Source organism: Hylobates moloch, unplaced genomic scaffold (assembly GCF_009828535.3).
Source record: "Hylobates moloch isolate HMO894 unplaced genomic scaffold, HMol_V3 SCAFFOLD_15, whole genome shotgun sequence".
Classification (NCBI taxonomy): Eukaryota; Metazoa; Chordata; class Mammalia; order Primates; family Hylobatidae; genus Hylobates; species Hylobates moloch.
Genome location: NW_026652290.1, coordinates 11307392 through 11319158, shown reverse-complemented (window position 1 = coordinate 11319158; position 11767 = coordinate 11307392).

The following is an 11767-nucleotide window of genomic DNA, read 5'->3' as shown; positions in this document are numbered from 1 at the left end:
ATTTGTTGTGTCTATATGTTTATGGTAAAAAAAAAACTTGAGCAATATAGAAAAGCATGAAGAAGAATATAATTATCATCTATAATGTCTGTTTCAGGGTTAACAACAACAGTCCTTTTTATTTTTCACAGTGTGTATATATACACAGTATTTCACACTGTAAAAAATAAAAAAGACTACAAGGAAATATACCAAAGTGTTAGCAGTTGTTAGCCCTGAAACAGACATTGTGGATGATAATTATATTCTTCTTCATACTTTCCTATATTGCTCAAGGTTTTTTTTTTTTACCATGATCATATAGTCAGAAAAAATAACATTTATTATTATTTTTTATACTGTGGTAAAATATGCAGAACATAAAATTTACCTTTGTAACTATTTTTAAACGGTGTAGTTTATTGGCTTCAAGTACATGGACATTATCACCATCATAAAAAACATTTTAAATGTAACTTGAAACTTGAAATTTTCTGTACAGATTGAAGTAGAGGGTTGGAAGCTAGAATTTTCACATTGCGACATGAACATCTCTCAATGGCCTCTTGAAATTAAACAAAAACTAGGGTATGCTCCACAGAAACATTGAAGATGGCTGTATCAGTCAGGACTGTTTCGATGGCAAGTGACAGAAAACCAGGAAAGTGAATGAATGGACTCAGATCACTGGCATCCGGACTGGAAAGTGTGATGGGAACAGGTCCTCAAAGAGAAACTTGGAGACGGCTATTGGAAGAAGGAGCAAATGTTGTTTACTAAAGCAACCTGTACAGCCTGTCCTGTACAGCTTAAGGAAGAATACAGTACTTTTAGAATGCACCCACCCAGCCCCCTGCCCAGGCGGGTATAACTATGATGCTAATTTTTTTAATTTAGAAAAAAATTGTATTGAGATAAAATCATGGATTCATAACATAAAATTAACCTTTTAAATTGAACAACTCAGTGGCATTTAGTACATTCACAGTGTTATGCAACTACCATCTCTATCTAGTTCCAAAACACATTAATTATCCCAAAAGGAAATCCATGCTCCTTAAGCCGTTATTCCCCCTTCTCCCCTGCCGGCAACCACCAATTTGCTTTCTGCGTCTGTGGAGTTGATTATTCTGAATATTTCATGTAAGGAGGATGGTTTCATACATAACCCTTTGTATCTGGCTTCTTTTACTTCGCATAAGTTTCGGAGGTTCATTCACATTGAAGCATGCATCAGTACTTTGTCCCTTTTTTCTGATTGAGTAATATTCGTGTGTGTGTGTGTGTGTGTGTGTCACAATTTGTTTATCCATTCATCCATTGATGAACATTTGAGCTGTTCCACATTTTGGCTACTGTCAATAGTGCTGTTGGGAACATTGGTGTACATGTACTTGTTTGAACACATGTTTGTACTTCTCTTGGGTATATATGTTGGAGTGGAATTGCTAGGTCATATGGTAGCCCCATGTTTAACTTTTAGAGGAATGGAAAGGCTGTTGACCATAGTGACTGCATCTCGCCAATTATGTAGGAAGGTTCCAGTGTCTTCACATCCTCATCAATACTTGTTATTTCCCTTGTTTGGTTGGTTGTTGAGACTCTAGCCATCCTAGTGGGTATGGAGCCTATGACGCTGGTTTTGTGCAAGTATCCTGAGGAAATGGCAAGGGATGGTGAGCCCCCAGGTAGGGAACACCCACTGCTGAAATCCAAGCGATGTTGCTTTGCCACAGGTCCAGCTGCCTTTCTGGAACCAGCAAAGGTATGTAGGATTCATCTGAGCTTGGTTATAGGAAGTAGGACTCCACCTGGGCATGGCAAATAGGCCTCTTAGAAAACGGGCCTGACTCCAGTTATCTGGAAGCCTCTAGCTTCTGGAAGCCTCAATGAAGGTTGACACATCGTTCAGCCATCACTTGTGAAGACCAGAGATTCTGCTCCCACAGTGGGGTAGAAAAGATTTCCAGCTTCTCAGCCACCATCATCTACTGGGAAGTGCCTAAAGTTTCCTGTCAGAGTTTGTTTTTATAGGAGAAAGTTTAGCACAGGCTGTGATCCTGCTCTTGTTCAAGACAATGGCAGTTATGGAGGGCCCCCGGGTTGAGAGGACAAGGCTGCTTGCAGCCAGACGGATGGTTTCAGGAGCTTCAGTCACTGGGAAGCAGCTCCTCTGCCTACCTGAAACTCACTGATGGAACAGTCCCAGCGGAGGCTCACCAAGGATTAGGAGCATGTGCCTTGGAGTCAGCTGGGTCTCAGGTTGCATCTCATCTTTGTCTGCCACTGTAGCCAAGAACCTTTGGTAAGTTACTTAATCCTTGTAAGTTTTGGACTCATCATTTGAATAGCAGGCATAATGCTTATAATACCCACCTTGAGAGGCTGTTGAGAGAATGAGGGAGATGCTGTACTCAAAGTGTGCAGCACAAGGCCTGGCCCAAAGTAGCAAATGATTCCTGTTATAATTTGAGTTTTAGTGCATATTCAATTCTAAATCCCTGCAGGGAGGGTCGTGTTTCTAGATCATTCACAGTTGTCTGCTAAAGTGCCAGGCTCCGTCCTGGGAGCACGTGTTGGTAGTGTGTAATCACAGGAGAGGCAGGGAGGGAACAGTAAAGGAAGAAAGTTTTCCGGGCGCTGTTGATGAACCTGGTAATGAGTCACCTGGGCATGCTGGGGCCCCTCTGTGGCCCCCTCGGGGGAAGAAGGGAGGTGTCACCCTACCCAGAAAGGGAGGATGGGGGATACTAGCTTAGATCTCACCTGGTCAGGTGTCTTCTGTGAGTCTGTAGGCGTTGCCCAGTGCCAGCCCCTGTGGCCATAGCCAAAAGGTCCTGGCCTGGGTCAGGACCCTTCTGTGTCTTCCCTAGACCTCATGAGTGCTGGACTCTGCAGTGGGGTCAAGCAGTTCTTCCACTGATGGCTCAAGACAACCTCAGAGGAGTGGGAGATATGGCCTCTAACTCCAGCCTTTATTCCCATGGGTGGGGGAGGGTGGAGACCCCCAGCTTTCCCCGTGGGAATCCCAGGGATGGAGGACAAACCCTAGTGTCCCAGTCTTATCATGGTTTCTCAACCTCAAGACTTTTTTTTTTTTTTTTTGACAGGATCTCACTCTGACACTCAGACTAGAGTGCAGTGACACAGTCTTGGCTCGTTACAGCCTTGACCCCCTGGGCTCAGGTGATCTTCCCACCTCAGCCTCTTGAGTAGCTGGGACTACAGGCATGCATCAGCATACCCAGCTAATTTTTTTTTGTATTTTTAGTAGAGATGGGGTTTCACCATGTTGCCCAGGCTGGTCTCAAGCTCCTAGCCTCAAGCAATCTGCCTGTCTCAGTCTCTCAAAGTGCTGGGATTACAGGCATGAGCCACACCCAGCTCAACCTTAAAACTATTGATGTATCATTGAAGGGAGTGGGACGGGACAGGGTGGGTGGTGCTGCCCTGCTCACTGCAGGATGGTTAGCAGCGTCTCTGGCCCCTGTGCCTCTAGATGCCAGTAGTACCCCTTTCCCAACTGTGACAACCAAAAATATCTCCAGATGTTGCCAACATTGGTAATTGCTGGAGTTACCACTGGGTGAAAACCACTGGGCTAGATGTTAACTGAGACCTTTTTCTGTCTACACATGTATCTGCTGGCTTCAAAGCAGGCGGGCATGGGGGTATGGTCCTACTGATATGGGAAAAAATCTCCCCTGGCTCTGAATCCTGATGAATATCCCTACTAGTGAAAGACACAGACCCCCACCCCTTCTTTAGTTACTTAAGAGCAAAGTGTCTCACTCCACCAAGTCCTAATTTTCCTCCAAGGACATTATGGTCTGGTGTCACATGAGGACTGAGATTTGCTACTCTTACCATGCTCCTGGTGAAACAGCAGGTTAGTCCCTATTGTACTCATGGAGTGGCCCTCTCCCTCCAGGCCTCACTTTCCTTACAAAGACCCCGCAGTAACCAGCGGTGGCCATCCCCAGATAGATGCTTCTGCATCTCCCAAATGGCCTCTGAGAGAATGGGTTGGAGGAGGTCATTTCACCCTGCACCCATGTAAGGCAGATCAGCAATCTTTTCTTTGTTGTTCCAGTGAGCAAATTAAAGATCAGAGAAATTAAATGCACTCACACAGAGTCCATCAGTGAGTTTAAGACTAAACTGGAATTCATTCATTCAATGTGCCTGGCATGTCCCAGTGGGGTGGGGGTGACCCAGCTACAATCTCCCCACTGCAGGTGCAACATGTTTCTGGACTGTATCCCCACTTGGTTCTCCAGGGCCATGGAGGTCATTTGGTTGGGAGGCTTGGATGGTCTGCTATGGAGACACCAGCCCCTGCATGTCATAGCAAGGATTCTAGAAACAACCTTGGGGAAAAAGGAACATATTTCTCCCAATTCTTGAGGGGTCCTCCACAGCCCCATTTTGCCCATTCTCATAGGTGGCCTCCTGCCCTGCCCTGTGACTCAGTCTCTTTAGGCTCAAGATTAGAAAGCCATTAACTGTCCAGGGAAGCTTTAACTCAGAGGCACACCTGGGCCGGAAGGATGGGATTAGAGCTATTTGCTCCCCAGGGGACATTTGCCCAATGTCCAGAGGCACTGTGGGAGGAATTATCACTGGCATCTAGTGGGTGGAGGCCGGGGATGCTGTTAAATATTCTACAAGGCACAGGACAGCCCCTCCCAATAAAGAATAATGCAGACTCAAATGTCAGCAGTGTCGAGGTTGAGAAGCCCTGAAATAGATATGATAACAGAGTCACAAGCTTACAGTAGGGGATGGGCATCTCCCAAAAAGTGAGGGGAGGTGGGGCAGGTGGCAGGGCTCTTACCAGAAGCAGTGAGGCAGCTTCCTGGGTGACCCTACAGCTGCTTTGGGTGGTCCTGGCTCATGACCATGACCCCAGGAGAGTTAGTGGCTCTCTCTTGCACTTTCACACCTGTCCTGGTTTGGAATATAGTTATATATATATAACAGTTAGTTATATAGTCACCCCACCGATAGGTGAGGATGATATCCACTCCCTGGGTGGGCTAATGCTGCTGGACGAGGGGACAGTGTTCTGCTCCTTTGGAACTGCAGCAAAGCCTGGGGACACCAGGCTTTGAGTACCAGGTACCTGGGGAAGGCATTGGAACCTTCCCAGGCACAGAAACCACATGGGGCCTTTGACGTCAACTCACAAAACGATTACTCTGCGTTTTTCTAGTCTAATAAAATTTCCCAGCATCTCCTCTCTGGCCGTTTGTCTTCTCTCCATAGTTATTGGTTTTTGTTCTGTCTTGTTTTGCTATAAACTGTTCATGCACAGAAGCGGTTTTCTGTCCAATATTCCCTGAGTAAGGCCCTCTGGAGAAACCACACAGAATGATGCTATCCCCTATTTGAGAAACCCTTGGGAGCTCTTTGATGTCGAGCTGATCTCCAGTTAATTCCCACAGGACTTTTGGAGGCCAAGAATGGCTCCTTGGAGTTCTCACTTGGGTCTCGTTGTGTCTCACAGGCTCTGCCTAAACCAGCCACTGGCAAGGAAAATGGAATTCCCATGACAGGCTTACACCCAAGAGCATCCATGCCCTGGGGCCCTGGAGCACTCAGGGAGGGCTATCATAAATCAGCCCCAAACTGATTATCATAAATTAGCCCCAAACTGGAGTTCTATTAGCAAGCATTTAGGCTCTTTCCAATGACCTGTGAAGTAGATATAGCAGTTAAAGCATCTGCCTTGCAGAGCCCTTCTCGGAGGGGATCTCCCTTTGTTCATCTTTTTGATGATGGGATGGGCAAGGTGGCCTTGTTTTGTGTCAAACAGCTTGCTCCCCTCCACCACGGATGAATGGACCAGACATGGGAGCCTGACCCCTGGACAGTAAATCCAGCCAACTTGTCAGTGACTGATGACATGGCTGGACCCACATATGCACTGGGCCATAGGATTCCCTCTCTCGGGGCAAAAGTACCAAGTGAGACTCACTCATCAATGGACGCTGATGTGAAAAGCATGATCAGAGGCTAAGGAGGGGCCAGAGGAAGTTGTGGTCGGTTGACCTTTTGAGAAAACGCAGGCTGGGGAGGAAGAAACGCACCAGGAGGTTAAAGGTTATATCCTGTGTGCTTCCATTTATATCACACTCCTGAAATGACAAAATTACAGTGATGGGGAACAGAGCTGTGGTTGCCAGGGGCTACGGCGGGGGGTGGGGCATGATGACAAAGGGGTAGCATAGGTGAATTTCTTTCTGGATAGAAGAGTTCTGGATCTTGATTACGGTGGTGGTTACATGAATCTATACATATTATTTCATAGTCACACACACACACACACACACACATCATGAGTGTATGGTGTATGTAAAACCTGGTGAAATTCAAATAAGGCCTATAGTTTAGTCAAGAGTATTCTAACCCCATCTGTATTTTTAAAAAAAAAAGAAATACAAAAAAGTTAGTTGTGCATGGTGGTGCTCTCCTGTAATCCCAGCTACTCCGGAGGCTGAGGCAGGAGAATTGCTTGAACCCGGGAGGCAGAGGTTACAGTGAGCCAAGATCACACCGCTGCACTCCAGCCTGGTGGGTGACAGGGCGAGACTCCGTCTCAAAAAAAAAAAATTCTACTGTGTCCCTTTTCTGGTTTTAATAATGTACTATTGTTAAGTAAGGTGTTATCATTGAAGAAGCCGGGCGAAGGGTACGGGGGAACTATTCTGGCACATTATTTTGAGTCTTAAATTATTCCAAAATAAAAAGTTTCAAAAAGAGAAAGAAGGTGAGGAGCTTACATGAGTGAGAGAAAAAATCCATCTCCCAGAGCTGCCTTGGCTCCAGAGATTTCCAGTGCCAGCCCCTGGTTGGGTCCATCTGTGTTTACTGCCACCCAAAGAGGCGGAGCAAAACAAACATTTTGTACCTAAGTCTTTGCGTGCATTTTTGGTTATTTCTTTAGAGGAAAAAGATCCCCCAAAGCAGAATTGCTGTGTGTAAGCACATTTTTAAGACTCCTGTTACTTAGTGCCAAATTGCCCTCTAAAAAAGATTGTACCAATTTATATTCCCACCCACAGGGCATGAGAGGGCTGACTTTCCCAACTCTTGCCAAAATTGGGATTTAATCTTTAAAGAAAGCATATTTTCTGCCAAGTTAACAGATAAAAACATGGTATTTCATTGTTCTTTTTCCTCCAGGAATTCTAAATTCTTTTTTTGGACCAAGTTGGACTAGATAATTTGTTATTTACCTGGAGACTTGGGTTGAGTTTCTTGGTCCTTCATGAAGCTGTATTTTAATATGCCCCAAACTTGATGAAGAACACTAAACAAAGGCTTTGTGAAATTTGATAGTGCATTTATTGTTTCAACAAAACTTCAAAATGTTGTTGAGGACATCACTTCTGATATTGCTTGGTGTCTCCTCTAGGTAATAAAATTATACTCAAGAAATGTCTTTTGGATTCAGTGCTAGGAAAAGCTTTATTTCCCAAAGGAACACATATGCTTCCTCTTTTCCAGTAATGACAACCACATAAGTGACCATGGTTCCCACTTTTATTGGCTGTTAGAAAGTGCAAAGCCAAGTTTGAGAATCAACAACAGCAATTTTGTTGACTCTTGCGGAAAAGGGATATGTTGTAGTTTGTTTAATGTTGCTGTTACAGAATGCCTGAGGCTGGGTGATTTATAAAGAAAAGAGCCTTCTTTAGCTTATTGTTCCGCAGGCTGAGAAGTTCAAGGCCATCACCCTGGTTTCAGTGAGGGCTTTTGTGCTGCGTCACCACGTGGCAGAACGTCAAAGGGGAAGCAGACACCTGAAAAGGGGCAACACCCGAGGGGCATCCTGGCTTTCACACAGCCCACTCAGGAGGGAACTAATCTATTCCTGAGAGAACTCACTCACTACTTTGAGAAGAGCACCACGCCATTCATGAGGGATCTGCCCCATGACCCAAACACCTCCCAGTGACTCCCACTTCTCAACGCTGCCACATTGGAGATCGAATTTCAACATGAGTTTTGGTGAGGACAAACAAACTACACCCAGACCACAGCATTCTGCCCCTGGCCCCATGAAACTCATGTCCTTTTCACATGAAAAATACAATCAGTGCACCCTAATAGGCCTCAAAGTCTTGCCTTGTTTCAGCATCAACTTAAAAGTCCAAAGTCTCATCTGAGACCTAAGGCGAGCTCCTTCCAGCTATGAGCCTGTAAAATAAAAAGCAAGTTATTTGCTTCCAAGATAAAACAGTGGCGCAGACATTTGGTAAATATTCCCATCCCAAAAGAGACAAATAGGCCAAAAGAAAAGAGTAACAGGCCCCACAAAAGTCTGAAATGCAGCAGGGAAGACAGGAAATCTTTTTTTTTTCCTTTTGAGACAGAGTCTCGCTCTGTCACCCAGGCTGGAGTGCAGCGGCGCCATCTCGGCTCACTGAAAGCTCCACCTCCTGGGTTCACGCCATTCTCCTGCCTCAGCTTCCCGAGTAGCTGGGACTACAGGCGCCCGCCACCACACCCGGCTAATTTTTTTTATTTTTAGTAGAGACAGGGTTTCACCATGTTAGCCAGGATGGTCTCGATCTCCTGACCTCGTGATCCACCCACCTTGGCCTCCCAAAGTGCTGGGATTACATGCATGAGCCACTGCACCTGGCCAGACATTAAATCTTAAAACTTCATAATAATCTCCTTTGTCTCCATGTCCCACATCCTGGACGCGCTGGTTCCAGGGCTGGGCTTGCAAAGGCCTCAGGCCATTATGTCTAGTATGCTGCCATGTCTTTGTTGGGTGCAGCCCACCTGGCTACTTCCATGAGTTGCAGTTGGGTGCCTGTGGTTTTGCCAGATGGATGTTGTATGCTGCCAATGGCTCTATAGTTCTGGGGTCCCAGTGGTGACCCTGCTCCACACTAGGCATTGCCTCAGTGAGAACTGTTTGTAGTGGCTCCACCCGTGTGGCAGGTTTCTCCCTGGGCTCCCAGGCATTTTGATATATCTGTGAAATCTAGGTGGAAGCCACCACACTTCTAGCACTCTTGGATTCTGCACACCTGGCCTGCAGAACTAGTACCAAGTGGACATGGATGCCCCAGCCCTGCTGTGCTTTGTGACACTGCCCCCTGCTCAAGTAGCCCCAGGTTCGACCCATGCCTCCACTCCAAACAGCCTAAGTGGTAAGCATTGGTGCCATCATCATTTCCATCTGACACCTCATTATCATGGCCTTTACTGTCCATGTTTCTATTGGCATTCTGGTCATGAACACTTAACCAGTCTCTTAGAAGTTCCAGCTCATCTTCTAAGCCCTCACCAGAATTGTCCTTCATGCTCCACTCCAAGCAATGCAATCTCTTTAATGCCTGTTCCTTCAAACTCTTCTAACCTCTGCTCATTATCCTGTTCCAAAAGCCACTTCCACATTTTCAGGTATCTTTATAGCAACACCCCACTCTTGGTACCAATTTTCTGTCTTTATCCATTTTGTGTTGCTATAACAGAACACCTGAGACTGAGCAGTTTATAAAGAAGCAATTTGGCTTACAATTCTGGTGGCTAGAAAGTTCAAGGTTGGGCATATGCATCTGGTGAGGGACTCAGACTGGTTCAACTCATGGCGGGGGAGTTGAAAGTGGAAGGGGAGCTGGCATGTGCAAAGAGATCACTTGGTAAGAGAGGACGCAAGAGATCAAAATCAAGGAAGTCAGACTATTTTTAACAACCCACTCTTCATGGAATATCCTTTCCTTTGAGAGTGAGAACTCACCCACCCCTAAGGGGGGACATTAGCCTATTCATGAGAAACCCACTCCCATGACCCATATACCTCCCATAGGCCCCACCTCCCAACACTGCCATACTGGAGATCAAATTTCATCATGAGTTTTGGTGGGGACAAACAAACCCTATCCAAATCATAGCAAGATATTTGCATTGACCTTGTTCCTGATGTACTCTTATTTTATTATTCACTTGAGGTCTTTTACTTGCAAGCCACTTAAAAATCTATAGAAAGAGGCAAAAGTCAAAAACACTCCTGACTATGAGCCCTGGTAGTCACTGAACCCCTGGTGCACAGTTTAAAGCTCACATAAATATTTGTTGACTGAATGAAGGCACTTGATAACAAACCAACTAAGAACAGCATGACATTGAAAAGAAACACTCCTTACTACTTGATCTGAGAGCAAGAAAATGTCACCATAGAAAACAGGGCTTTGGCCAGGTGTGGTGGCTCATGCCTGTAATCCCAGCACTTTGGGAGGCCGAGGCAGGCAGATCACTTGAAGTCAGGAGTTTGAGACCAGCCTCTGGCCAACATGATGAAACCTTGACTCTACCAGAAAAAGACAAAAATTAGCCAGGCGTGGTGGTGCACGCCTGTAGTCCCAGCTACTTGGAAGGCTAGGGCAGGAGGATTGCTTAAACCCAGGAGACGAAGGCTTCAGTGACCTGAGACTGCATCACTGCACTCCAGCCTGGGTGACAGAGTGAGACTTCATCTAAAAAGAAAAAAAGAAAAGAAAAGAAAACAGGGTTCAAGAAGAAAAACAGGAAATAAGAAGTACCAAGAGTCTAAAAAATGTTCAGCTATTGTCTGGGCATGGTGGCTCATGCCTGTAATACCAGCACTTTGGGAGGCTGAGGTGGGTGGGTCACGAGGTCAGGAGATCGAGATCATCCTGGCTAACACGGTGAAACCCTGTCTCTACTAAAAATATAAAAAATTAGCCAGGTGTGGTGGTGGGCACCTGTAGTCCCAGCTACTCAGGTGGCCTGAGGCAGGAGAATGGTGTGAACCCAGGAGGTGGAGCTTGCAGTGAGCCAAGATCGCGCCACTGCACTCCAGCCTGGGTGACAGAGTGAGACTCCGTCTCAAAAAAAAAAAAGTTCAGCTATTGTATTTCCAGGAATCCAGTGGGAGATATAATCCAAAATGCATTCAAAATTTTAGAACAAAGGTGTTCAACACGAGTTTTCAAAATAATTTAAAAGCCCGGAAAATCTAAAATTCCAACAATAGGGGAATTAGTAAGAAAATGTCAATTTTATTCCCAAAACATTGAATGTCTGCTACATTGCTTTGTAGTTAAGTAATGAATCAAATTCCACATAAACCAATGAAATACAAGTGCAAAGCTTAGAGTTGTTTCAATGAACACAAAATAGAATGTTTAAGAAAAAGAATAACAAGTTTTTAAAAACAGCTACAGAGACAGTGTGGGCAAGGCAACTGTAAAAGATTAAGAAATATTGCAAAAATCGAAGTGGACTTTGCATTCAGCTTTGTGAATATCTGGCTTCTCTTCAAATAAACCCAAATTGGAAACTGTAAGACAAGTATTATGGGTATATTTAATGCAAGAAAGAAATTTCGTGCTCAGAGAGAAGTCCCCACCCTTACTAAACGGTCATGCATTTATTGGCTTTTAAGTTACAATAAAGGCCAGGCACAGTGGCTCACGCCTGTAATCCCAGCACTTTGGGAGGCTGAGGCAGGTGGATCACAAGGTCAGGAGTTCGAGACCAGCCTGGCCAACATAGTGAAAACCCGTCTCTACTAAAAATACAAAAATTAGCTGGGCATGGTGGCGCACACCTGTAGTCGCAGCTACTCGGGAGGTTGAGGCAGGAGAATTGCTTGAACTCGGGAGGCGGAAGTTGCAGTGAGCTGAGATTGCACCACTACACTCCAGCCTAGGCAACAAAGTGAAACTCCGCCTCAAAAAAAAAAAAAAAGTTATAATAAAATGTTTAAAGGATGTATGTGTTAACATCTGTGATCCAAGCT